The following is a 23,236-nucleotide window of genomic DNA, read 5'->3' on the forward strand; positions in this document are numbered from 1 at the left end:
GATTCCCGGCTGTGATGTCAAATATCAATACCAAACCCGTCTCTCTGCTGTGATGTCAAATAGCTCACACGCGGTGTGTCTGACGTGAAGTATGAGTGATCGCCGATCACAGGGCGTGTCTCTGACGTGATGTCAAATATCAATACAAGACTTGTCTCTCTGCTTTGATGTCAAATATCAATACCAGACTCGTCACTCTGCTGTGATGTCAAATATCAATACCAGACTCACCTCTCTGTCCTGTGATGTCAAATATCAATGCCAGATTCGCCTCGCTGCTGTGATGTCAAATATCAATACCAGACTCACCTCTCTGTCCTGTGATGTCAAATATCAACGCCAAAATAGATTCCCTGCTGTGATGTCAAATATCAATACCAGACTCGTCTCTCTCCTGTGATGTCAAATAGCAATACCAGACTCACCTCTCTGTCCTGTGATGTCAAATATCAAAGCCAAAAGAGATTCCCTGCTGTGATGTCACATATCAATACCAGACTCACCTCTCTGCTCTGATGTTAAATATCAATGCCAGATTCACCTCTCTGCTGTGATGTCAAAAATAATGCCAGATTCGCCTCTCTGCTGTGATGTCAAATATCAATACCAGACTTGTCTCTCTGCTGTGATGTCAAATATCAAAACCAGAATCATGATTCTGCTGTGATTTCAAATAGCAATTCTAGACTCACCCATCTGCTGTGATGTCAAATATCAATGCCAGATTCGCCTCGCTGCTGTGATGTCAAATATCAATGCCAGACTCGCGTCTCTACTGTGATGTCAAATATCAATACCAGACACGCGTCTCTACTGTAAATTCATATATCAATGGCAGACTTGACTCTCTACTGTGGTGTCACATATCAATGCCAGAGTAGATTCCCGGGTGTGATGTCAAATATCAATGCCAGATTCGCCTCGCTGCTGTGATGTCAAATATCAATGCCAGACTCGCATCTCTACTGTGATGTCAAATATCAATACCAGACACGCGTCTCTACTGTAAATTCATATATCAATGGCAGACTTGTCTCTCTGCTGTGATTTCAAATATCAATACCAGACTTGTTTCTCTGCTGTGATGTCAAATATCAATACCAGACTTGTCTCTCTGCTGTGATGTCAAATATCAATACCAGACTCGCGTCTCTTCTGTGATGTCACATATCAGTGCCAGAGTAGATTCTCTGCTGTGATGTCACACATCAATTCCAGGTTCGTGTCTCTGCTGTGATGTCAAAAATCAATGCCAAACCCGTCTCTCTGCTGTGATGTCAAATAGCTCACACGGGGTGTGTCTGACGTGAAGTATGAGTGATCGCCGATCACAGGGCGTGTCTCTGGCGTGACTTATCAGCAATCGCCGCTCGCCGGGCGTGTCTGTGACGTGACTTGTTAGCGATGGCCAATGTCAGGGCGTGACTGTGATGTGACTTATCAGTAATCGCCACTCGCAGGCCGTGTTTGTTATGTGACGTATGAGCAATCACCAGTAGTTGGGCGTGTCTGTGATATTATCAGCAATCGGCGCTCACCAGGCGTGTCTGTGACGTGACTTATTAGAGATCGTCAATGTCAGGGCGTGACTGTGATGTGACTTATCAGTAATCGCCACTCGCAGGCCGTGTTTGTTATGTGACGTATGAGCAATCGCCAGTAGTTGGGCGTGTCTGTGACATAACTTATCAGCAATTGCCACTCACACGGGGTGTGTCTGACGTGAAGTATGAGTGATCGCCCATCACAGGGCATGTCTCTGACGTGACTTATCAGCAATCGGCGCTCACCGGGCGTGTCTGTGACGTGACTTATTAGAGATCGTCAATGTCAGGGCGTGACTGTGATGTGACTTATCAGTAATCGCCACTCGCAGGCCGTGTTTGTTATGTGACGTATGAGCAATCGCCAGTAGTTGGGCGTGTCTGTGACATAACTCATCAGCAATTGCCACTCACACGGGGTGTGTCTGACGTGAAGTATGAGTGATCGCCCATCACAGGGCATGTCTCTGACGTGACTTATCAGCAATCCCCGCTCGCCGGCCGTGTCTGTGACGTATTAGCGATCGCCAGTGTCAGGGCGTGACTGTTTTGTGACTTATCAGCAATCGGCGCTCACCGGGCGTGACTGTTTTGTGACTTATCAGGAATCGCCACTCACCGGGCGTGTCTGTGACGTGACGTATTAGCGATAGCCAATAGTTGGGCGTGTCTGTGACATAACTTATCAGCAATCGCCACACACACGGGGTGTGTCTGATGTGAAGTATGAGCTATCGCCGAGCACAGGGCGTGTCTCTGACGTGATGTCAAATGTCAATTCCAGACTCGTCTCTCTCCTGTGATGTCAAATATCAATACCAGACTCACCTCTCTGCTGTGATGTCAAATATCAATGCCAGATTCGAATCTCTACTGTGATGTCAAATATCAATGCCAGATTCGCCTCTCTGCTGTGATTTCAAATATCAATGCCAGACATGAATCTCTGCTGTGATGTCAAATATCAATACCAGACTTGTCTGTCTGCTGTGATGTCAAATATCAATACCAGACTCGTCTCTCTCCTGTGATGTCAAATATCAATACCAGACTCACCTCTCTGCTGTGATGTCAAATATCAATGCCAGATTCGCCTCTCTGCTGTGATTTCAAATATCAATACCAGACTTGTTTCTCTGCTGTGATGTCAAATATCAATACCAGACTTGTCTCTCTGCTGTGATGTCAAATATCAAAACCAGAATCATGATTATGAAATCTGGAGGGAACCTCCAGGTTTCCACGCCTGCTGTGATGGATGCTTACAAGCGGGCGAGATGGATATCAGAGTGCAGGAGCCCAGGAACAGGTCCAAGAACTGAAACATAAGGAGATTGGAAAGAAAGCGTTGTGAAATTTGTAGGGAACCTCCAGCTTTCCACGCCTGCTGTGATGGATGCTTACAAGTGGGTGAGATGGTTCTTTTTCTAACTTCGGTCGGTCTTTCACTATGGGAATCGCCTCGGCGTGACCAACTACGGAAGCTCCAGTGACACCACGTCTTTCTCTGACAGACCTGTCGAGCCGTGCTCAGGGCTCCGCCCCCTCATACTAACACGGCCGACCAGCTCCTCCTAACTCATTCTCGTTTTCTTCCCGTGAGAAACTACTTTGAGCTCCCTCAGCGCATCCAGGCTAACTTGATTAGCTGCTTAACAGTTCTCAAGCGTCCCGTGTAGGAGTACGTCGCCAAACGCAGTTTTTCCGGTTCCAGTTTGGACCGTGCTGAGTAAGTCCTTCGAAAGAAGTGTACTAGCCGATGTTGTGTAACTCGGGCTAACGCGTTACGGCGAGCTGTTCGTTCAGTGTCCGGCTAGCATTAACTTGTTAGCAGGCCACGAACAACATTAGCGTCTCACTAGCATTAGCTTGTTAGTCGACCTAGGGCTCAGTTAGCATTAAGTTGTTAACGATATTGGCTAGAGGAGTGCAGCTAACGTGTCACGAAGAGCTGACTCCCGCGGTGACTAGCTCGGATTTAACACCCGCCGCTAGTCCTACCTACTTACGGGCTAACGTGTTGAGACAAGCCTGGTGTAGCCTAGTCTCACCAACTTTCCGCTAACCATGTCGACGGCTCCTACTCCCGCCAAAAGGTCGGAGCCGAAGGCCAAAGAGGCTGCATCCCGCCCGTGCCCCGCATCATGCGGTGCCACCATCTCGGGCAGGGACCCTCATCCAATGTGCATCGTCTGTATGGGTGCCAAGCATGCTCAGGCTTCACTGGCGGACCCTCAGGGATGCCCACACTGTGCGTTGATGCCAGAGAAAGTCCTGGAAAGGAGGCTGAGAGTAGCAGTAACGAACAGTCAGGACCCCTGCCTGTCGGCCGCTACTGCTACGAGCGATATCCATCATCCGCGAGCCTCCACAAGCTGGGCGGACATGATGGAAGAAGAGTCCCCGCTCATGCCCCCATCGTTCGAGGACCTCCTCGATCAAAACGTGGGCGGGCCGGGTGGCGAGGACGCGGAGGGCGATGCCGACTCCGACCTCCTCGACATGGAGGACATGGATGAGGAAAAGGAGGATGACTCCACCTTTCCTCCCCAGCAGTCCAGGCCACCGAGTGGGGCTGAAGTTGCACCCCCGGTGGACAGTAATTTGTACGAGGTCTGCAAACGGGCTGCTGCCAAGCTAGGCATCCCATGGCCAGCCGCCCAGGATGCCGAAGGGGCAGAACGCGACCTGTATGACGGCAAGAGGCTCCCACCAGCCTTGCCGCCATCGAAGCAGCTTCTGCCAGCAGTCCCGGCCTGCATGAAAGAAATGAGTCGCTATTGGTCAAGCCCTTTTAAAAGCAAGCTTCCGACCAAGGGCTGCTCCAAGCTTGAGATCCAGGGGATGGGTGAACTGGGGCTGACCGAACCCCCAGCAGTGGAGCCTTCAGTGGCGTATCACCTTCACCCTAACCGCAGGGCAATCTCAGCGTCTTCTAGTGTTTCTTTGCCCAACAAGATAGATCGCCTCACGGCGTCTATCTATCAAAGGATGTACAAATATGCTGCACAGTCAGTATGCTCGCTTAATGCAGTCACACAGCTATCAGCATATCAGGCAGAAATTCTGGAAGACATGGGCCGTGAGCTTGACTCGGGTTCCCCGAACCCAGCCCTCTGGGATGAAATCTGCGTGGTTAATGATCTCATTCTTCGCTCCTCCAGGGGAGCAGTCCAAGGGTGTGGTGGCGTTATGGGCCTTGCAGTCTCGGGTGAGAGAGCCTTGTGGCTAAACCTGTCAGGCCGAGGTGATGCTCAGAGGGCTGAGGTAATGGATGCAGCCTATGACCCAACCAAGGGTCTCTTTGGCCCAGCCCTGGAGAGAATGAGAGAAACAAGCACCCGCAGAAAGCAGGAGGAGAAGCATTCAACCTCTGCTTACCCAGAAAACCTAACTCTCAGCCCCAGCAGGTGCCAAGAGCTGGCTTTGCCGCAACAGCAGCAGCTGTGAGAGGGAGACAGAGTGGGGTCAGAATGCAGAGAGGAGCAGGAGGCCAGCAGGGTGCCCACCAGGCCAAGGTAGAGAACCAAAGACCTTGGGGCAAGCATTCCTTTGCAGCGACTGCTGCAAAGAACAAGCCGCCACACCCCGGAGAGGGGAAAAAGAAGCGGTCAGCCTAGCACACCTGCAACGTTCTGTGTCACCCCTCTCTTCTCCCCCAAAGAGAAGGAAGGTGTTAGAAGGGGTAACCAAATCACTCCAAGGTTCAGGGTCTTCAGAAGTTTCCAGTTCACCAGGAGCACCCTCTCAGTCTCCTCCTCCAGTTCAGGGAGGACAGACTTGTGGACAAATGGCGCAGTGTCATCAAGCACTCCTAAGAACTCTGTCTGTGTCACCAAGCACTGCCCAGAGTCACCAGACACTTCACTGTGGTTTGGGGGTAACAAAAGAAATAAAACGTGCATTTCTGCAGCCAGGCAGTTTGCCAAGGGCAGAATGTCCCCCCAGTTTCAAAATAAAAACAAAAGAAAATCACTGCCATTTGTCTTTGTTCCCAGCGGGGGGAGCTCACGCTCTTCCCGAGGGGGAGAGCCCCAACTCCTTCCGGGAGACAGGGGTGACGTCACGCTACTGCGTCTTCAGAGGCCCGCTCACAGCGCGGCTGGAGCGGTGGCGCGCATGCGCAGTTCATCCCTGGGTCTTGTCAACCATTTCCCAGGGTTACAGACTACAGTTTGCGGTAAAACCACCGAGATTCGGCGGAGTGTTGGCTTCGGTGGCCAGTGGCGACTCAGCGAATGTGCTGAAAGAGGAAATATTCTCCCTGTTACACAAAAAGGCGATCAGAGCGGTTCCGAGCGAAGAAGCTCAGCAGGGCTTTTACTCCCGCTATTTCCTCATCCCGAAAAAGGACGGAACGTCGCTCCGTCCTATTCTGGATCTGCGTGTGTTAAACAAGCATTTGAGAAAGTACACGTTCAGAATGCTCACACACAAGACGCTTTGTCGCTCAATTCACACAGGCGATTGGTTTGTTACAATCGACCTATCAGACGCATATTTTCACATCGCCATTTATCCTCCACATAGGAAATATCTCAGGTTCGCTTATCAGAGAGTAGCGTACGAGTTTCAAACTATCCCATTCGGGCTATCCTTAGCCCCAAGGGTGTTCAGCAAATGTGTGGAAGCAGCGCTGTCTCCGTTAAGGAACAGCGGCATCAGAATATTCTCTTACATACACGATTATCTAATATGCTCACGATCGCGCGAGCAGGCGATCAAAGACTCCGAGGTGGTAGTGAATCACCTCACGGAGCTTGGGTTCACAATCAACCTGGAAAAGAGCCACTTGGAACCCGCACAGTTTATAGAGTATCTGGGGCTCAGAATAGACTCCATCTCTTATCGTATGGCACTTTCAGAGCGGAGGATCGCATCCTTCACTCACTGTCTTTCCCGTTTTCAGCTGGGAAAGTCGTGCGGTTCGACTCTGTCTCCGCCTCCTCGGCCTCATGGCCTCGGTGATATCGGTGGTACATTTGGGGCTGCTTATGATGAGAGATTTTCAGTGGTGGGTCGCTTCTCTGCAGCTGTGCCCTCGCCGACATCTCAGTCATGGTGTAAAAATAACGCAGCCGTGTATCGCGGCTCTCCGGCCTTGGAGGAGCCCGACAGCTCTCGCTGCGGGGGTACCTCCCGGGGCAGTGTCTTCCAGGGTGACGCTGACCACAGATGCATCCCTGTCAGGCTGGGGTGCAACTATGATGGGCAGAGCAGTGAATGGCGTTTGGTCACAGAGACTCGCTCTGAATCACATAAATGTGCTGGAGCTCGCGCGGTGCTCCTAGCCTCACGGCATTTTCTGCCATATCTCGGGGACAACATGTTTTAGTGAAAACAGACAACTCCACTGTAGTTGCTTATATCAACCGCCAGGGCGGCACCCGCCCCGGCAGCTACACAGGTTAGCCAGGGAAATAATTGTGTGGAGCAGCACTCGGCTCCTCTCCTTCGGCCAACTCACGTGCCAGGAATTCTGAACAGGGGGCGGACCTCCTGTCCAGAGGAAATCCACTGTTCGGAGAATGGAGGCTTCACCCACAGGTGGTGGAGCAGATTTGGCAGAGATACGGCCGGGCTGCCGAGATCTCTTTCGCCTCACGAGAAAACACACAGTGCCTCTGTTTTTCTCCCTATCAGACGCAGATGCGCCACTGGGCGTGGATGCGCTGGCCCATCCATGGCCAAAAACTCTGCTGTATGCTTTCCTCCCTCAGCCTGATCTCCCAACACTGATCAGAGTGAGGGATCAGGGCTGTCACTGATCTTAATAGCTCCACGGTGGCCATCCAAACACTGGATAGCAGAAATCATCCAGCTTCTGGTGGACGAGCCATGGCCACTCCCCATCCACAGGGACCTTCTGTCTCAGGCGCGTGGGGAGATATACCATCCCCATCCAGAACAGGTTGCTCTCTGGGCCTGGCCCGTGAGAGGTGGAATTTGAAGGCAGCAGGCATGCCTCCGAAGGTTATTGAAACCATTCAGAATGCCAGAGCCTCCTCCACTCGTTCCATTTACAGCAGTAAATGGTGTGTTTTTGGGGAGTGGTGCCATGAAAAGCAGATTATCCCTTTTCAGTGTTCAGTGGTGGAGCTGTTGTGTTTTCTTCAGGACTTGCTGGACAAAAGGAGAGCTTTTTCCACCATAAAGGTCTATTTAGCAGCTATTTCAGCCTGCCACGTGGGTTTTGGTGATAAACCTGCTGGTCAGCACCCCTCGTATGTCGCTTTCATGAGAGGGGCGCGTCGAACGCTCCCAGTTTCTAGACCACTGGTCCCTTTATGGGATCTGTCAGTCGTTTTGGACGCCTCTCCCACCACCCCTTTGAGCCCATTGGGGCAGTGGGGTTGAAGTTTTCTCTCTTAAAACCACTCTGCTGTTGGCTCTAACCACAGCCAAGCGAGTTAGTGAATTACAGGCTCTGTCTATTCACCCCTCTTGTTCACAGCTGGCCCCAGGACTGACTAAAGCACGCCTGAGGCCTAACCCTGCCTTTGTCCCTAAAGTGTTGGAAACGTCATACAGGTGCTCTACAGTAGAGCTCCTGGTTTTTCACCCCCCTACATTCTCTTCAGAGACGGAGCAGAGGCTGAACACTTTGTGCCCTGTGCGGGCGTTGGGGACTTATCTTGACAGAACAGTTGGATTCAGGAAGTCGGATCAGCTGTTTGTTTCCTGGGCCTCCCCTCACAAGGGCAGGCCCTTATCACGCCAGAGGCTAGCTCATTGGATTGTAGAGGCAATAGCTCTGGCTTATAGCTGTAAGGGCTCGAAGGCCCCCCCGGGACTTCGAGCTCACTCCACTAGGGGTGTGGCCACATCCTGGGCTTTGTTCAGAGGTGTATCAGTCCAGGATATTTGTGCGGCAGCAAGCTGGGCTACGCCGCACACGTTTGTCCGGTTTTATCGGCTGGATGTTGCACAGTCATCCCTGGCTCAGGCAGTGCTGGATTCTGGTGCCTCAGGTTCGACCTGAGATCCTGGAGTAGTGCTGGAGTGTGGCTTCGGGAGCTGGCACAATCCGGGAGTGGGCCATATCTCCCATAGTGAAACACCAAGCGAAGTTAGAAAAAGAACGTTGGGTTACTTAACGTAATCCCTGGTTCTTTGATAACAGAGTGAGGTGTTTCACCAACACTTCCCTCCTTGCTTAGGCACGGAAAGAAATCTGCTTGGAATGAGATAGGAGGAGCTGGTCGGCCGTGTTAGTATGAGGGGGCGGAGCCCTGAGCACGGCTCGACAGGTCTGTCAGAGACAGACGTGGTGTCATTGGAGCTTCCGTAGTTGGTCACGCCGAGGCGATTCCCATAGTGAAACGCCTCACTCTGTTATCAAAGAACCAGCGATTACGTTAAGTAACCCAACGATATCAGAGTGCAGGAGCCCAGGAACAGGTCCAAGACCTGAAACATAAGGAGATTGGAAAGAAAGCGTTGTGAAATCTGGAGGAAACCTCCAGGTTTCAACGCCAGCTGTGATGGATGCTTAGAAGCGGGTGAGATGGATATCAGTGTGCAGGAGCCCAGGAACAGGTCCAAGACCGGAAACATAAGGAGAGTGGAAAGAAAGCGTTGTGCAATCTGGAAGGAATCTCCAGGTTTCCACGCCGGCTGTGACGCACACTTACAAGCGGGTGAGATAGATACCAGTGTGCAGGAGCCCAGGAACAGATCCAAGACCTGAAACATAAGGAGATTGAAAAGAAAGCGTTGTGAAATCTGGCGGGAACCTCCAGGTTTCCACGCCGGCTGTGACGGACACTTAGAAGCGGGTGAGATGGATATCAGTGTGCAGGAGCCCACAAACAGATCCAAGACCTGAAACACAAGGAGAGTGGAAAGAAAGCGTTGTGCAATCTGGAGGGAACCCCCAGGTTTCCACGGCGGCTGTGACGGACACTTAGAAGTGGGTGAGATGGATATCAGTGTGCAGGAGCCCACAAACAGATCCAAGACCTGAAACACAAGGAGAGTGGAAAGAAAGCGTTGTGGAATCTGGAAGGAACCTCCAGGTTTCCACGCTGGCTGTGACGGACACTTAGAAGTGGGTGAGATGGATATCAGTGTGCAGGAGCCCACAAACAGATCCAAGACCTGAAACACAAGGAGAGTGGAAAGAAAGCGTTGTGAAATCTGGAGGGAACCTCCAGCTTTCCACGCTGGTTGTGACGGACACTTAGAAGCGGGTGAGATGGATATCAGAGTGCAGGAGCCCAGGAAGAGATTAAAGACCTGAAACACAAGGACATTGAAAAGAAAGCGTTGTGAAATCTGGAGGGAACCTCCAGCTTTCCACGCTGGTTGTGACGGACACTTAGAAGCGGGTGAGATGGATATCAGAGTGCAGGAGCCCACAAACAGATCCAAGACCTGAAACATAAGGAGAGTGGAAAGAAAGCGTTGTGCAATATGGAGGGAACTTCCAGGTTTCCACGGCGGCTGTGACGCACACTTAGAAGCAGGAGAGATGGATATCAGTGTGCAGGAGCCCACAACCAGATCCAAGACCTGAAACACAAGGAGAGTGGAAAGAAAGCATTGTGAAATCTGGAGGGAACCTCCAGCTTTCCACGCTGGTTGTGACGGACACTTAGAAGCGGGTGAGATGGATATCAGTGTGCAGGAGCCCACAAACAGATCCAAGACCTGAAACACAAGGAGAGTGGAAAGAAAGCGTTGTGAAATCTGGAGGGAACCTCCAGGTTTCCACGCTGGTTGTGACGGACACTTACAAGCGGGTGAGATGGATATCAGAGTGCAGGAGCCCAGGAACAGATCCAAGACCTGGAGGGAACCTCCAGCTTTCCACGCCGGCTGTGACGGACACTTAGAAGCGGGTGAGATGGATATCAGAGTGCAGGAGTCCACAAACAGATCCAAAATCTGGAGGGAACCTCCAGGTTTCCACGCTGGTTGTGATGGACACTTACAAGCGGGTGAGATGGATATCAGAGTGCAGGAGCCAGGAACAGATCCAAGACCTGGAGGACCTCCAGGTTTCCACCGGCTGTGACTGGACACTTACAAGCGGGTGAGATGGATATCAGAGTGCAGGAGCCCAGGAAGAGATCCAAGACCTGAAACACAAGGAGATTGGAAAGAAAGCAGGTTAGAAGCGGGTGAGATGGAATCTGGAGGAAACCTCCAGGTTTCCAGGTTTCCACCAGCGGCTGTGACGGACACTTAGAAGCGGGTGAGATGGATATCAGAGTGCAGGAGCTCAGGAACAGGTCCAAGACTTGAAAGATAAGGAGACTGAAAAGAAAGCGTTGTGAAATCTGGAGGAACCTCCAGGTTTCCACGCCGGCTGTGACGGACACTTAGAAAGGTGAGATGGATATCAGAGTGTAGGAGCCCAGGAACAATCCAAGAGTTGAAAGATAAGGAGATTGAAAAGAAAGTTGGGAAATCTGGAGGAACTCCAGGTTTCCACGCTGGCTGTGACGGACACTTAGAAGCGGGTGAGATGGATATCAGAGTGCAGGAGCCCAGGAACAGATCCAAGACCTGAAACACAAGGAGAGTGGAAAGAAAGCATTGTGAAATCTGGAGGGAACCTCCAGGTTTCCACGCTGGTTGTGACGGACACTTAGAAGCGGGTGAGATGGATATCAGAGTGCAGGAGCCCAGGAACAGGTCCAAGAGTTGAAAGATAAGGAGATTGAAAAGAAAGTTGCCAGAAATCTGGAGGAACCTCCAGGTTTCCACGCTGGTTGTGACGGACACTTAGAAGCGGGTGAGATGGATATCAGAGTGCAGGAGCCCACAAACAGATCCAAGACCTGAAACACAAGGAGAGTGGAAAGAAAGCATTGTGAAATCTGGAGGGAACCTCCAGGTTTCCACGCTGGTTGTGACGGACACTTAGAAGCGGGTGAGATGGATATCAGTGTGCAGGAGCCCACAAACAGATCCAAGACCTGAAACACAAGGAGAGTGGAAAGAAAGCGTTGTGTAATTTGGAGGAACTCCAGGTTTCCACGCTGGCTGTGACGGACACTTACAAGCGGGTCAGTTAGATACAGTGTGCAGGAGCCCAGGAAGAGATCCAAGACCTGAAACATAAGGAGAGCGGAAAGAAAAACATTGTGCAATGTGGAGGAACCTCCAGGTTTCCACGCCGCCTGTGACGGACACTTAGAAGCGGGTGAGATGGATATCAGAGTGCAGGAGCCCAGGAACAGGTCCAAGACTTGAAAGATAAGGAGATTGAAAAGAAAGCGTTGTGAAATCTGGAGGGAACCTCCAGGGTTCCACGCTGGCTGTGACGCACACTTACAAGCGGGTCAGTTAGATACAAGTGTGCAGGAGCCCAGGAAGAGATCCAAGACCTGAAACATAAGGAGAGCGGAAAGAAAGCCGTTGTGCAATGTGGAGGGAACCTCCAGGTTTCCACGCCGCCTGTGACGGACACTTAGAAGCGGGTGAGATGGATATCAGTGTGCAGGAGCCCACAAACAGATCCAAGACCTGAAACACAAGGAGAGTGGAAAGAAAGCGTTGTGTAATTTGGAGGGAACTTCCAGGTTTCCACGCTGGCTGTGACGCACACTTACAAGCGGGTCAGTTAGATACAAGTGTGCAGGAGCCCAGGAAGAGATCCAAGACCTGAAACATAAGGAGAGCGGAAAGAAAGCGTTGTGCAATGTGGAGGGAACCTCCAGGTTTCCACGCCGCCTGTGACGGACACTTAGAAGCGGGTGAGATGGATATCAGAGTGCAGGAGCCCAGGAACAGGTCCAAGACTTGAAAGATAAGGAGATTGAAAAGAAAGCGTTGTGAAATCTGGAGGGAACCTCCAGGGTTCCACGCCGGCTGTGACGGACACTTACAAGCGGGTGAGATGGATATCAGAGTGCAGGAGCCCAGGAACAGGTCCAAGAGTTGAAAGATAAGGAGATTGAAAAGAAAGCGTTGTGAAATCTGGAGGGAATCTCCAGGTTTCCACGCCGGCTGTGACGGACACTTAGAAGCGGGTGAGATGGATATCAGAGTGCAGGAGCCCAGGAACAGGTCCAAGAGTTGAAAGATAAGGAGATTGAAAAGAGCGTTGTAGGAAATCTGGAGGAACCTCCAGGTTTCCACGGCGGCTGTGACGGACACTTACAAGCGGGTGAGATGGATACCAGTGTGCAGGAGCCCAGGAACAGGTCCAAGAGTTGAAAGATAAGGAGATTGAAAAGAAAGCGTTGTGAAATCTGGAGGGAACCTCCAGGTTTCCACGCCGGCTGTGACGGACACTTAGAAGCGGGTGAGATGGATATCAGAGTGCAGGAGCCCAGGAACAGGTCCAAGAGTTGAAAGATAAGGAGATTGAAAAGAAAGCGTTGTGAAATCTGGAGGGAACCTCCAGGTTTCCACGCTGGTTGTGACGGACACTTAGAAGCGGGTGAGATGGATATCAGTGTGCAGGAGCCCACAAACAGATCCAAGACCTGAAACACAAGGAGAGTGGAAAGAAAGCGTTGTGTAATTTGGAGGGAACTTCCAGGTTTCCACGCCGGCTGTGACGCACACTTACAAGCGGGTGAGTTAGATACAAGTGTGCAGGAGCCCAGGAAGAGATCCAAGACCTGAAACATAAGGAGAGCGGAAAGAAAGCGTTGTGCAATGTGGAGGGAACCTCCAGGTTTCCACGCCGGCTGTGACGGACACTTAGAAGCGGGTGAGATGGATATCAGAGTGCAGGAGCCCAGGAACAGATCCAAGACCTGAAACATAAGTGGAGGGGAAAGAAAGCGTTGTGCAATCTGGAGGGAACCTCCAGGTTTCCACGCCAGCTGTGACGGACACTTAGAAGCGGGTGAGATGGATATCAGAGTGCAGGAGCCCACGAACAGATCCAAGACCTGAAACAAAAGGAGAGTGCAAAGAAAGCGTTGTGAAATCTGGAGGGAACCTCCAGGTTTCCACCCCGGCTGTGACGGACACTTAGAAGCGGGTGAGATGGATATCAGAGTGCAGGAGCCCACGAACAGATCCAAGACCTGAAACAAAAGGAGAGTGCAAAGAAAGCATTGTGCAATCTGGAGGGAACTTCCAGCTTTCCACGCCGGCTGTGACGGACACTTAGAAGCAGGTGAGATGGATATCAGTGTGCAGGAGCCCAGTAACAGATCCAAGACCTGAAACACAAGGACATTGAAAAGAGCGTTGTAGAAATCTGGAGGAACCTCCAGGTTTCCACGCCGGCTGTTACGGACACTTAGAAGCGGGTGAGATGGATATCAGAGTGCAGGAGCCCAGGAACAGATCCAAGACCTGAAACATAAGTGGACGGGAAAGAAAGCGTTGTGCAATCTGGAGGGAACCTCCAGGTTTCCACGCCGGCTTTGACGGACACTTAGAAGCGGGTGAGATGGATATCAGAGTGCAGGAGCCCACGAACATATCCAAGACCTGAAACAAAAGGAGAGTGCAAAGAAAGCATTGTGCAATCTGGAGGGAACTTCCAGCTTTCCACGCCGGCTGTGATGGATACTTACAAGCGACTGAGATGGCTATCAGAGTGCAGGAGCCCAGGAACAGGTCCAAGACCTGAAAGACAAGGAGATTGGAAAGAAAGCATTGTGCAATCTGGAGGGAACTTCCAGCTTTCCACGCCGGCTGTGACGGACACTTACAAGCGGGTGAGATAGATATCAGAGTGCAGGAGCCCAGGAAGAGATCCAAGACCTGAAACACAAGGAGATTGGAAAGAAAGCGTTGTGAAATCTGGAGGGAACCTCCAGGTTTCCACGCCAGCTGTGACGGACACTTAGAAGCGGGTGAGATGGATATCAGAGTGCAGGAGCCCACGAACAGATCCAAGACCTGAAACAAAAGGAGAGTGCAAAGAAAGCATTGTGCAATCTGGAGGAACTTCCAGCTTTCCACGCCCGGCTGTGATGGATACTTAGAAGCGGGTGAGATGGATATCAGAGTGCAGGAGCCCAGGAACAGATCCAAGACCTGAAACACAAGGACATTGAAAAGAAAGTTGTAGAAATCTGGAGGAACCTCCTGGTTTCCACGCCGGCTGTGACGCACACTCAGAAGCGGGTGAGATGGATATCAGTGTGCAGGAGCCCAGGAACAGATCCAAGACCTGAAACACAAGGACATTGAAAAGAAAGCGTTGTGAAATCTGGAGGGAACCTCCTGGTTTCCACGCCGGCTGTGACGCACACTCAGAAGCGGGTGAGATGGATATCAGAGTGCAGGAGCCCAGGAACAGATCCAAGACCTGAAACATAAGTGGAGGGGAAAGAAAGCGTTGTGCAATCTGGAGGGAACCTCCAGGTTTCCACGCCGGCTGTAACGGACACTTAGAAGCGGGTGAGATGGATATCAGAGTGCAGGAGCCCACGAACAGATCCAAGACCTGAAACAAAAGGAGAGGGGAAAGAAAGCATTGTGCAATCTGGAGGGAACTTCCAGCTTTCCACGCCGGCTGTGATGGATACTTACAAGCGACTGAGATGGCTATCAGAGTGCAGGAGCCCAGGAAAAGGTCCAAGACCTGAAAGACAAGGAGATTGTAAAGAAGGCATTGTGCAATCTGGAGGGAACTTCCAGCTTTCCACGCCGGCTGTGACGGACACTTACAAGTGGGTGAGATAGATATCAGAGTGCAGGAGCCCAGGAAGAGATCCAAGACCTGAAACACAAGGAGATTGGAAAGAAAGCGTTGTGAAATCTGGAGGGAACCTCCAGGTTTCCACCCCGGCTGTGACGGACACTCAGAAGCGGGTGACGTGGATATCAGAGTGCAGGAGCCCAGGAACAGGTCCAAGACTTGAAAGATAAGGAGATTGAAAAGAAAGCGTTGTGAAATCTGGAGGGAACCTCCAGGTTTCCACGCCGGCTGTGACGCACACTCAGAAGCGGGTGAGATGGATATCAGAGTGCAGGAGCCCAGGAACAGGTCCAAGACTTGAAAGATAAGGAGATTGAAAAGAAAGCGTTGTGCAATCTGGAGGGAACCTCCAGGTTTCCACGCCGGCTGTGACGGACACTTAGAAGCGGGTGAGATGGATATCAGAGTGCAGGAGCGCACGAACAGATCCAAGACCTGAAACAGAAGGAGATTGGAAAGAAAGCGTTGTGAAATCTGGAGGGAACCTCCAGGTTTCCACGCCGGCTGTGACCGACACTTACAAGCGGGTGAGATGGATATCAAAGTGCAGGAGCCCAGGAACAGGTCCAAGACCTGAAACACAAGGAGATTGGAAAGAAAGCGTTGTGAAATCTAGAGGGAACCTCCAGATTTCCACGCCGGCTGTGACAGACACTTAGAAGCGGGTGAGATGGATATCAGTGTGCAGGAGCCCACAAACAGATCCAAGACCTGAAACACAAGGAGAGTGGAAAGAAAGCGTTGTGAAATCTGGAGGGAACCTCCAGGTTTCCACGCCGGCTGTGACGGACACTTAGAAGCGGGTGAGATGGATACCAGTGTGCAGGAGCCCACAAACAGATCCCAAACCTGGAGGGAACCTCCAGGTTTCCACGCCGGCTGTGACGGACACTTAGAAGCGGGTGAGATGGATATCAGAGTGCAGGAGCCCAGGAACAGGTCCAAGACTTGAAAGATAAGGAGATTGAAAAGAAAGCGTTGTGAATTCTGGAGGGAACCTCCAGGTTTCCACGCCGGCTGTGACGGACACTTAGAAGCGGGTGAGATGGATATCAGTGTGCAGGAACCCACAAACAGATCCAAGACCTGAAACACAAGGAGAGTGGAAAGAAAGCGTTGTGCAATATAGAGGGAACTTCCAGGTTTCCACGCTGGTTGTGACGGACACTTAGAAGCGGGTGAGATAGACATCAGAGTGCAGGAGCCCAGGAAGAGATCCAAGACCTGAAACATAAGGAGAGTGGAACGAAAGCGTTGTGCAATCTGGAGGGAACCTCCAGGTTTCCACGCTGGTTGTGACGGACACTTAGAAGCGGGTGAGATGGATATCAGTGTGCAGGAGCCCACAAACAGATTCAAGACCTGAAACACAAGGAGAGTGGAAAGAAAGCGTTGTGCAATATGGAGGGAACTTCCAGGTTTCCACACCGGCTGTGATGGACACGTAGAAGCGGGTGAGATGGATATCAGAGTGCAGGAGCACAGGAACAGATCCAAGACCTGAAAGACAAGGAGATTGGAAAGAAAGCGTTGTGAAATCTGGAGGGAACTTCCAGGTTTCCACGCCGGCTGTGACGGACACTTAGAAGCGGGTGAGATGGATATCAGAGTGCAGGAGCCCAGGAACAGATCCAAGACCTGAAACACAAGGAGATAGGAAAGAAAGCGTTGTGCAATCTGGAGGGAACCTCCAGGTTTCCACGCTGGTTGTGACGGACACTTAGAAGCAGGTGAGATGGATATCAGTGTGCAGGAGCCCAGGAAGAGATCCAAGACCTGAAACACAAGGAGAGTGGAAAGAAAGCTTGTGCAATTTGGAGGGAACTTCCAGGTTTCCACGCCGGCTGTGACGGACACTTAGAAGCGGGTGAGATGGATATCAGAGTGCAGGAGCCCAGGAACAGATCCAAGACCTGAAACACAAGGAGAGTGGAAAGAAAGCGTTGTGCAATATGGAGGGAACTTCCAGGTTTCCACGCCGGCTGTGACGGACACTTAGAAGCGGGTGAGATGGATATCAGAGTGCAGGAGCCCAGGAACAGGTCCAAGACTTGAAAGATAAGGAGATTGAAAAGAAAGTTGTAGGAAATCTGGAGGAACCTCCAGGTTTCCACGCCGGCTGTGACGCACACTCAGAAGCGGGTGAGATGGATATCAGAGTGCAGGAGCCCAGGAACAGATCCAAGACCTGAAACATAAGTGGAGGGGAAAGGAAGCGTTGTGCAATCTGGAGGGAACCTCCAGGTTTCCACGCCGGCTGTGACGGACACTTAGAAGCGGGTGAGATGGATATCAGAGTGCAGGAGCCCAGGAACAGATCCAAGACCTGAAACATAAGTGGAGGGGAAAGAAAGCGTTGTGCAATCTGGAGGGAACCTCCAGGTTTCCACGCCGGCTGTGACGGACACTTAGAAGCGGGTGAGATGGATATCAGAGTGCAGGAGCCCACGAACAGATCCAAGACCTGAAACACAAGGACATTGAAAAGAAAGCGTTGTGAAATCTGGAGGGAACCTCCAGGTTTCCACGCCGGCTGTGACGGACATTTAGAAGCAGGTGAGATGGATATCAGTGTGCAGGAGCCCAGTAACAGATCCAAGACCTGAAACACAAGGACATTGAAAAGAAAGCGTTGTGAAATCTGGAGGGAACCTCCAGGTTTCCACGCTGGCTGTGACGGACACTTAGAAGCGGGTGAGATGGATATCAGAGTGCAGGAGCCCAGGAACAGATCCAAGACCTGAAACATAAGTGGACGGGAAAGAAAGGCGCAGCAATCTGGAGGGAACCTCCAGGTTTCCACGCCGGCTGTGACGGACACTTACAAGCGGGTGAGATAGATATCAGAGTGCAGGAGCCCAGGAAGAGATCCAAGACCTGAAACACAAGGAGATTGGAAAGAAAGCGTTGTGAAATCTGGAGGGAACCTCCAGGTTTCCACGCCAGCTGTGACGGACACTTAGAAGCGGGTGAGATGGATATCAGAGTGCAGGAGCCCACGAACAGATCCAAGACCTGAAACAAAAGGAGAGTGCAAAGAAAGCATTGTGCAATCTGGAGGGAACTTCCAGCTTTCCACGCCGGCTGTGATGGATACTTAGAAGCGGGTGAGATGGATATCAGAGTGCAGGAGCCCAGGAACAGATCCAAGACCTGAAACACAAGGACATTGAAAAGAAAGCGTTGTGAAATCTGGAGGGAACCTCCAGGTTTCCACGCCGGCTGTGACGGACACTTAGAAGCAGGTGAGATGGATATCAGTGTGCAGGAGCCCAGGAACAGATCCAACACCTGAAACACAAGGACATTGAAAAGAAAGCGTTGTGAAATCTGGAGGGAACCTCCTGGTTTCCACGCCGGCTGTGACGCACACTCAGAAGCGGGTGAGATGGATATCAGAGTGCAGGAGCCCAGGAACAGGTCCAAGACTTGAAAGATAAGGAGATTGAAAAGAAAGCGTTGTGAAATCTGGAGGGAACCTCCAGGTTTCCACGCCGTCTGTGACGCACACTCAGAAGCGGGTGAGATGGATATCAGAGTGCAGGAGCCCAGGAACAGATCCAAGACCTGAAACATAAGTGGACGGGAAAGAAAGCATTGTGCAATCTGGAGGGAACCTCCAGGTTTCCACGCCGGCTGTGACGGACACTTAGAAGCGGGTGAGATGGATATCAGAGTGCAGGAGCCCACGAACAGATCCAAGACCTGAAACAAAAGGAGAGTGCAAAGAAAGCATTGTGCAATCTGGAGGGAACTTCCAGCTTTCCACGCCGGCTGTGACGGACACTTACAAGTGGGTGAGATAGATATCAGAGTGCAGGAGCCCAGGAAGAGATCCAAGACCTGAAACACAAGGAGATTGGAAAGAAAGCGTTGTGAAATCTGGAGGGAACCTCCAGGTTTCCACCCCGGCTGTGACGGACACTTAGAAGCGGGTGAGGTGGATATCAAAGTGCAGGAGCCCAGGAACAGGTCCAAGACCTGAAACAGAAGGAGATTGGAAAGAAAGCGTTGTGAAATCTAGAGGGAACCTCCAGGTTTCCACGCCGGCTGTGACGGACACTTAGAAGCGGGTGAGATGGATATCAGAGTGCAGGAGCGCACGAACAGATCCAAGACCTGAAACAGAAGGAGATTGGAAAGAAAGCGTTGTGAAATCTGGAGGGAACCTCCAGGTTTCCACGCCGGCTGTGACGGACACTTACAAGCGGGTGAGATAGATATCAGAGTGCAGGAGCCCAGGAAGAGATCCAAGACCTGAAACATAAGGAGAGTGGAAAGAAAGCATTGTGAAATCTGGAGGGAACCTCCAGGTTTCCACGCCGGCTGTGACCGACACTTACAAGCGGGTGAGATGGATATCAAAGTGCAGGAGCCCAGGAACAGGTCCAAGACCTGAAACACAAGGAGATTGGAAAGAAAGCGTTGTGAAATCTAGAGGGAACCTCCAGGTTTCCACGCCGGCTGTGACAGACACTTAGAAGCGGGTGAGATGGATATCAGTGTGCAGGAGCCCACAAACAGATCCAAGTCCTGAAACACAAGGAGAGTGGAAAGAAAGCGTTGTGAAATCTGGAGGGAACCTCCAGGTTTCCACGCCGGCTGTGACGGACACTTACAAGCGGGTGAGATGGATACCAGTGTGCAGGAGCCCACAAACAGATCCAAAACCTGGAGGGAACCTCCAGGTTTCCACGCCGGCTGTGACGGACACTTAGAAGCGGGTGAGATGGATATCAGTGTGCAGGAACCCACAAACAGATCCAAGACCTGAAACACAAGGAGAGTGGAAAGAAAGCGTTGTGCAATATGGAGGGAACTTCCAGGTTTCCACGCCGGCTGTGATGGATACTTACAAGCGAGTGAGATGGATATGAGAGTGCAGGAGCCCAGGAACAGGTCCAAGACCTGAAACAGAAGGAGAGTGGAAAGAAAGCGTTGTGCAATCTGGAGGGAACTTCCAGGTTTCCACGCTGGTTGTGACGGACACTTAGAAGCGGGTGAGATAGACATCAGAGTGCAGGAGCCCAGGAAGAGATCCAAGACCTGAAACATAAGGAGATTGGAACGAAAGCGTTGTGCAATCTGGAGGGAACCTCCAGGTTTCCACGCTGGTTGTGACGGACACTTAGAAGCGGGTGAGATGGATATCAGTGTGCAGGAGCCCACAAACAGATCCAAGACCTGAAACACAAGGAGAGTGGAAAGAAAGCGTTGTGCAATCTGGAGGGAACCTCCAGGTTTCCACGCTGGTTGTGACGGACACTTAGAAGCGGGTGAGATGGATATCAGTGTGCAGGAGCCCACAAACAGATTCAAGACCTGAAACACAAGGAGAGTGGAAAGAAAGCGTTGTGCAATATGGAGGGAACTTCCAGGTTTCCACACCGGCTGTGATGGACACGTAGAAGCGGGTGAGATGGATATCAGAGTGCAGGAGCACAGGAACAGATTCAAGACCTGAAACACAAGGAGATAGGAAAGAAAGCGTTGTGAAATCTGGAGGGAACTTCCAGGTTTCCACGCCGGCTGTGACGGACACTTAGAAGCGGGTGAGATGGATATCAGTGTGCAGGAGCCCACAAACAGATTCAAGACCTGAAACACAAGGAGATTGGAAAGAAAGCGTTGTGAAATCTGGAGGGAACTTCCAGGTTTCCACGCCGGCTGTGACGGACACTTAGAAGCGGGTGAGATGGATATCAGAGTGCAGGAGCCCAGGAACAGATCCAAGACCTGAAACACAAGGAGATAGGAAAGAAAGCGTTGTGCAATCTGGAGGGAACCTCCAGGTTTCCACGCTGGTTGTGACGGACACTTAGAAGCAGGTGAGATGGATATCAGTGTGCAGGAGCCCAGGAAGAGATCCAAGACCTGAAACACAAGGAGAGTGGAAAGAAAGCTTGTGCAATTTGGAGGGAACTTCCAGGTTTCCACGCCGGCTGTGACGGACACTTAGAAGCGGGTGAGATGGATATCAGAGTGCAGGAGCCCAGGAACAGATCCAAGACCTGAAACACAAGGAGAGTGGAAAGAAAGCGTTGTGCAATATGGAGGGAACCTCCAGGTTTCCACGCCGGTTGTGACGGACACTTAGAAGCGGGTGAGATGGATATCAGTGTGCAGGAGCCCAGGAACAGGTCCAAGACCTGAAACAGAAGGAGAGTGGAAAGAAAGCGTTGTGCAATATGGAGGAACCTCCAGGTTTCACACCGTGTTGTGACGGACACTTAGAAGCGGGTGAGATGGATATCAGAGTGCAGGAGCCCAGGAACAGGTCCAAGACCTGAAACAGAAGGAGAGTGGAAAGAAAGCGTTGTGCAATATGGAGGGAACCTCCAGGTTTCCACGCCGGCTGTGACGGACACTTAGAAGCGGGTGAGATGGATATCAGAGTGCAGGAGCCCAGGAAGAGATCCAAGACCTGAAACATAAGTAGAGTGGAAAGAAAGCGTTGTGAAATCTGGAGGGAACCTCCAGGTTTCCACGCCGGCTGTGACGGACACTTAGAAGCGGGTGAGATGGATATCAGAGTGCAGGAGCCCAGGAAGAGATCCAAGACCTGAAACATAAGTAGAGTGGAAAGAAAGCGTTGTGAAATCTGGAGGAACTTCCAGGATTCCACGCCCGGCTGTGACGGACACTTAGAAGCGGGTTTGATGGATATCAGAGTGCAGGAGCCCAGGAAGAGATCCAAGACCTGAAACACAAGGAGAGTGGAAAGAAAGCGTTGTGCAATATGGAGGGAACCTCCAGGTTTCCACGCCGGTTGTGACGGACACTTAGAAGCGGGTGAGATGGATATCAGTGTGCAGGAGCCCAGGAACAGGTCCAAGACCTGAAACAGAAGGAGAGTGGAAAGAAAGCGTTGTGCAATATGGAGGGAACCTCCAGGTTTCCACGCCGGTTGTGACGGACACTTAGAAGCGGGTGAGATGGATATCAGAGTGCAGGAGCCCAGGAACAGGTCCAAGACCTGAAACAGAAGGAGAGTGGAAAGAAAGCGTTGTGCAATATGGAGGGAACCTCCAGGTTTCCACGCCGGCTGTGACGGACACTTAGAAGCGGGTGAGATGGATATCAGAGTGCAGGAGCCCAGGAAGAGATCCAAGACCTGAAACATAAGTAGAGTGGAAAGAAAGCGTTGTGAAATCTGGAGGGAACCTCCAGGTTTCCACGCCGGCTGTGACGGACACTTAGAAGCGGGTTTGATGGATATCAGAGTGCAGGAGCCCAGGAAGAGATCCAAGACCTGAAACACAAGGAGAGTGGAAAGAAAGCGTTGTGCAATATGGAGGGAACCTCCAGGTTTCCACGCCGGCTGTGACGGATGCTTAGAAGCGGGTGAGATGGATATCAGAGTGCAGGAGCCCAGGAAGAGATCCAAGACCTGAAACACAAGGAGAGTGGAAAGAAAGCGTTGTGAAATCTGGAGGGAACCTCCAGGTTTCCACGCCGGCTGTGATGGACACTTAGAAGCGGGTGAGATGGATATCAGAGTGCAGGAGCCCAGGAACAGATCCAAGGCCTGAAACATAAATGGAGTGGAAAGAAAGCGTTGTGAAATCTGGAGGGAACCTCCAGGTTTCCACGAAGGCTGTAATGGATACTTACAAGCGGGTGAGATGGATATCAGAGTGCAGGAGCCCAGAAACAGACCCAAGACCTGAAAGACAAAGAGATTGAAAAGAAAGCGTCGTGAAATCTGGAGGGAACCTCCAGGTTTCCACGCCTGCTTTGACGGACACTTAGAAGCGGGTGAGATGGATATCAGAGTGCAGGAGCCCAGGAAGAGATCCAAGACCTGAAACATAAGGAGAGTGGAAAGAAAGCGTTGTGCAATCTGGAGGGAACCTCCAGGTTTCCACGCCTGCTGTGACGCACACTTACAAGCGGGTGAGATGGATATCAGTGTACAGGAGCCCACAAAGAGATCCAAGACTTGAAAGATAAGGAGATTGAAAAGAAAGCGTTGTGAAATCTGGAGGGAACCTCCAGGTTTCCACGCCGGCTGTGACGGACACTTACAAGCGGGTGAGGTGGATATCAGAGTGCAGGAGCCCACAAA

General features: G+C 51.4%; 1 pseudogene; it reads left to right on the forward strand.

Moving 5' to 3' along the window:
* The first annotated feature begins 5,150 nt into the window (after positions 1 to 5,150).
* Positions 5,151 to 7,749, forward strand: LOC120439086 (annotated as a pseudogene).
* Positions 7,750 to 23,236: the final 15,487 nt, after the last annotated feature.

The sequence above is a fragment of the Oreochromis aureus genome, linkage group 3, assembly GCF_013358895.1.
Source record: "Oreochromis aureus strain Israel breed Guangdong linkage group 3, ZZ_aureus, whole genome shotgun sequence".
NCBI classification, from domain to species: domain Eukaryota; kingdom Metazoa; phylum Chordata; class Actinopteri; order Cichliformes; family Cichlidae; genus Oreochromis; species Oreochromis aureus.